Raw genomic sequence first — 6,000 nt, 5'->3', positions numbered from 1 at the left:
TTTTCGCGTAGAAATGAAATTTTTACCTAGTTTCCTGTAGAAATTTAGTTTCCTGCAGAAAAAAATTTTAACAATTTCCCATAGAAGTGGCATTTTCTTATCACGCTGTTGATGCAATGGATTGTCTTCGCAGTAAGGTCCCTTTTCAAACCTACTGCCAGCTTACATTTTGTTTAACTTCTGTGATCGTTCTCAGTTCAGTCCAGTATAAAACACGTCTCTTTTAGTTTCCATCCAAAATCACTCCCATGTATATGACCTTTTTGGATATCGAAAGGGCTTTTCTATATAGCGGATTCAGATTCTTAGAAGTATTATAATATCATCAGCCTAGCGGACAGGTTCACATACCTAGCCTAATAGGATAGTTAGAGGGCTACTTATGTTCATCGCCCATAAAAGGAGCGATAAAATACCTCTGTGGGGTGCACTGTGTCTCTAGGTTAGGTTAGGCTGCCATCAGACTCACTTCGATGTTTTCGTCCATTGCGATACCACAGGAACAGAAGGAGGAAAATGCCTTCTAGTTTCTATCGTTGAATCATCCAGACCAGGGACCACCATTTATCAATCTGTTCCTTAGCATATGGGTTAGCATATGGTTGTCCGAACACCGGTAACCGGTTCTTGTGTATGCATTGCATCAGTGTTTCGATCCTCACATTGCTTAAAGTCCCCTCCATGTCAAAACACACTACCAGTAAGTAAATCACGACATTTAAGTATTCTTTTATCTTCAATCTAGGAGACGACCCTGCTCCACCTAACACGCTTTGATGTGGGCAAGCTGCTTGTAACTGACCAAATTGCCCAATATTCCGCTTTTTATAATCGTCCATTTACATTTCATGGTTTTGATTAGAAGTGACGTGAAGCCTTTGGGTATTTATGCCTTTGATGCAGCATAACTTACCTTCGGGAATTGGGCATAAACAACACTCTTGCCTTCTGCTAGGCGTTCGAAGCATTCGCAAGTCCTAGGCGGCTAAACAAGGCCCCAGTAGTACGCCCCTTCTGTAGAAATGCCGAAAATGTTCCATAAAGTCTTGGTGACTTAAACGGTAGAAACTCATCAAGGCTTCTCTTATCATAGTGCCCATAATTATGAGCCCTCGATCAAAATCATTGTTCCTAAATTCCGATATCTCTAAGTGTCCCGTCTGATTCTTCTTATTTGCTACGAAATGAAATGTTGACACAATTTCCTACAATACGAAAATTCTTGGAAAATTTGCTATAGAAATAACATTTCAAAAAATAGAAATAAAATTTTGAAAGAATTTCTTATAGAAACGATATTTTAAGAAAGTTTTCCAATGAAATATAGTTTTTTAATCATTGGTCTTTTACATATCCTCATACCATTACTCAGCTTCTCTAATTGTAAGTGATCACTTTATTTTTCTAAAATAATTTTGCCTCAAACTCAATGCCGTCCATTGCCAAATGTACAATTAAATACATCTTTAATCGCCTAAATTGGAAACGGAAATGAGATACCAAAAAATTCAGTGTCGCTTCCACAAAAATGCCAAACGACGACAGTACAGAACCCTCATTTCGATATTTGTGTATTCTAATGGCGTTTTGTGGTTTGTGACAAACTTTTCTGCATGGCAATCTATGACATAGACTCACTGCTGGCTGCGTACACTATGCTACCGCTATCGGAACCCAACTCCAACCCCCACCACCTTCGCCATCCATTTCCTGTAGTGTAGCTCTTCAACGACCGTATTTATGCATGCAAAGGCGTGAAGATTTACACATCTTTGGCAGTGTTTGAAAAAGGCGTTTTAATATTAAAATCCATTGTTTCCTTTCGTGGCAATTTTAAAATGTTAATTATTAAGCTCGACACCATTTGGAGTATTTCCTGTCCTCCAAACAGCTGCTTCCATTCGATATTGTATGCGAAAATGGAAAATTTTGTGCTTCCCAACAAACTTTGGCGAGCTCCATTCGAATGCAATGTTGGTTGGTGATGTTGGTATTGCTTTTGTTATGAGGTGACATATTTCGGTGCATTTATTTCAAAAATGTTGTGGGGAGATTTGTGCAATTGCTTCAAGTCACTAAAAGTTCCAAGTTTGTGTTTTCTATAAATTTGCATTGTCTTTAAAACTGCAGACATTACCAACAATGGTCTGCAAACTGTTAATTGGTGATGTATACAAAAAGAAATTTTTAAATTAAAATATTTTCTTAATTATACAAGATTTCCGTACTATAGGTAAAGTCAGAAGTTTAGGAAATTTAAAAAAAAATTAATTTCTTAATTTTTATTTTTGTAAAAATCTCGTGGACACTTTGAAAAATTTAACTTCTTTAAAAAAAATTCTATAGGTAATTTTTTTTCAAAATTTTATTTGTAAAGGAAATTTTTTCAACATTTTATTTCTATAGGAAATTTTGTTCAAAATAAGTTTCTATAGGAAATTTTTTCAAAATTTCGTTTCTATTGAAAATTTTGTTAAAATGTCATTCCTATAGGAAATTTTGTAAAAATTCCATTTCTATGGAAATTTTGTCAAAATTTAATTGCTATAGTATTCATTTATAAAAAAAATTTTTGTTAAAATTTCTTTTCTATAGCAAATTGTGTCAAAATTTAATTGCAGTAGTTAATTTTGGCGACATGGTAGTTAAAACAAATACAACGGGGAACATGTAGAGGCTTCTGATGAAGACGATTTTCCGATTATTTGACATCAAATTTCGATTATTTGACATCAAAATCTGAGAACAATGAGGTTGATCGAATGATTTTCATTTCGGACTTTTTGGTAAAAAGCCTTGAGGAGCTGCCAATCACTTATATCGCCCGGACCATATGGAATATATGATGCATTACTTCAGAAAGAGGCGGACTTCCTGGTGCCACATCTGACCGTGCCATTTTGGTAAAAAAGCCTTGAGGAGCTGCTAATCACTTAAATCGCTCGGACCAGATGGAATACATGATGCATTACTACAGAAAGAGACGGGCTTCCTGGTGCCACATCTGACCGTGCCTAGGACTTGGATATACTCTGACAAGGGACACAAAAGTTCAGTAGACCTTTAAGCCTTAGGTCCTTTCAATTCAAAACTATGGGGCGTATAGTGAATATCATGGTAAAGAGTAGAACATCCAGAAAGTGAATGCGTGCTTATGTCAGGGAAGGTCTATTGACAGGGTACCGTCTGTTACGCAGACTATGGTACGTATAATGCTTCTAAGAGGAAGAAGTCCGGATCAGCTTTGCAGAAGTGCACAAAAGGTCTCGGAGATGACATAACACTGGAGTATAACTAAGGTCTTAACGTAAACCCAGATAAGACTAAGATCTGTCTGTTAACGAAGAAGACGAATTTAGGCCTATTTGAGTCGCCCCATATCTCAACGGAACGATTTCCATGTTCGACAACTTAAAATATTTGGGAGTGATCTTGGATGAGTAATTAAGCTGGAAAAGCCATCTTCAAGAACGTAGTGAGAAGGCTTACAGATGTTGGGCACTATGTGGCCTGTCAACTGCGGGCAGACCTGAATCGGAGGATAGATCACTGACCCTACACTGGTAGAAAAACTACGCTGCAAAATCATGTACCAATTCTGTCACTATCATAAACAGACGTTGTTGATAATATTGACTATGTGTGGGGATGACTTTAATAACGCGCGTTGTCTATTTCATTTGCCGACCGTTATGAACATCATCCATACGAAATGGATATAAACACCAACCTTCAGTTTAATCAAACCTTAATCAACGAGGATAAAATGCAGGTTCCACTCTCCGCAGCATTCAACAACTTTTTGTAATCTTTAATAAAAACGTTGCCGGAATGTGAACAACTGTGAACGTTTTGTTCACAAAAACTTGTTGTTTATTTTTGAACATTTATGAATGATCTGATAATATCTGGGTGCTGATTCACTTTCATGAACAAATGGGGTCAGTTTGACAACATAATGGTTGATTTTTTCTATATGTGAACAGAATTGTGAGTTTATCAAAATTAACTTACGCATTTAATGGACGGCTATGGGGAAAAATGCAACATAAGGGCAACAGGTTCGGAGAATTTGTTATCTTGGCATAGACTGGGCTATGAGGACAATGTCTACTAGGACACTGGAGACTATTCTATATATACGACTAATAGATATACAGATTAAGTAAGGCGGCCACTATGGCTATGAGACTTAAGGCGAAGGGAGAGTGAATAGATGATAGGAGCAGGCGGGATAACCGAGACGATAGAAATACTGGATGGATTTGAAGAGATTTCAGAACGGGTAACTGCGACAACATTTGAGCTCGTGTGTGAAGTACGGCACAGTAGTGTATTGACGAAACTCTTGTATTGCTCAAACTTGAGGGCTCACTCTCCACATTTAGAACTAAGGGACTGGGATCTTTTTCTGACTTCCTGACCTTAATAAGGCCATGCAGCCAGAGATCCGGACGTTCAAGGAATGCGGTCGTATGGTGTTAACCATATAGGCCACCTTAGCTCAGAGGTTAGAATGTCCGCCTATGAAACTGAACGCCTGGGTTCGAATCCTAGCGAGAACATCAGAAAAAAAATTTCAGCGGTGGTTAAGGAGGGCATGCTGACGACATTTGCAAGCTACTTTGCCATGTTCTCCCCAAAAATGTGCCTTACTGCGGCACGATTTTCGGATTCGGCTTTAAAAAGGAGGCCCCTTATCATTGAGCTTAAATTTGAATCGGATAGAACTCATTGATATGTGAGATGTTTGCCCCTGTTCCAAACAAATTCCAAACCGGAATGTCCATGGGCAAATTCGCAAAAAAAAATTGAAATTTGTATGGTGTTAACATGCTGTTTGTGAACATATTTATGCGCAGTGAACTGACCATCAGCGGTTTAACAACCAGGACGGTTAGGTCAAAAACGGTCTTGAAGTGTACTAGAGAGTATTTACGCCTTATCTAAGGATGGCGCGATTCACATCGTTTGAGTACCACGCCATACGGGAGTCAGGGAGAACGAAAGGCCAGATGAATTCGTGGTGGGGGTTAGAGGCCTGCCATCGGTAAATGCGAACACTTTCGGGGCGATGCAGTACGAGCTTAGTGCGTGGGAGCGCATGTAGCACTATAGAACAGTAAAACAATCGGTAGGACGACGAAAATCCTATGGGGAGTTTCGGATAGTGAGAAGACGTTGTTATTTCTAAGTGGAAGAAGGGGAAAGTCAGTATTGCAAACTGTGCCCTGTGCACCACTACTGTAGTTGGTATGCAATATATAGTTCAACACAGAAATTCCTCCCGATTCCGCTTAGACATGTCCGTCCGTCCACATATCCTTTCCGTGCTGTTTGTCCGTCTGTCGTTTTTTTTTTCATTTACCACTATTCCGAGATAAAAAATGTTTGTATACTTTACGGGGCTCCATACAAAATGGCTAGATAAGTGTGACCCCACTCTATAGCGGCAGATATTAAAATTAAATTTGTTGAGATTATATTGTTAAAATTTTTACCAAATTCTCCAAATCCTACAATTCTTACTTAAACATCTTCTTTATGCTGTATCTTAATGAATTTAATAAAGTGCTTCACTCTAACAATTGCAGTGGCTTCAATTTCTTCAATTTGCAAATAGATTTAGTGCATCATGGTGTACACAACTCAAGGACATCTGCCACTATACACTGATAGCTTTGATGATTCCAATATGAAAGACATTTCTTCCAATGTCATGCAATAAAACAAGAGCACTGTTGCAATCCAAGCAACCAACTGTCATTGTATGTACCATATTGCAAGTCATTCAGTTGATGGCCTTAAATAATTGAATAAAAGTTTTGAGCACTAAAGCAATGAAAATAAAAACAGAAACTATTTTTCAACCAGAAGTGCTAAGATAAATGCTAAATAGCAACATTGCTTAGAGAGTGACATTCAAAGCTTTTGGCTTGTTATATATTTAGACTATGAAGACTTGATAACAAATCCATAGGACAATGGTGTGATAAGACT

This window comes from Stomoxys calcitrans, chromosome 2, assembly GCF_963082655.1.
Source record: "Stomoxys calcitrans chromosome 2, idStoCalc2.1, whole genome shotgun sequence".
Taxonomy (NCBI): Eukaryota; Metazoa; Arthropoda; class Insecta; order Diptera; family Muscidae; genus Stomoxys; species Stomoxys calcitrans.
Note: the sequence above shows the minus strand (reverse complement) of the source record.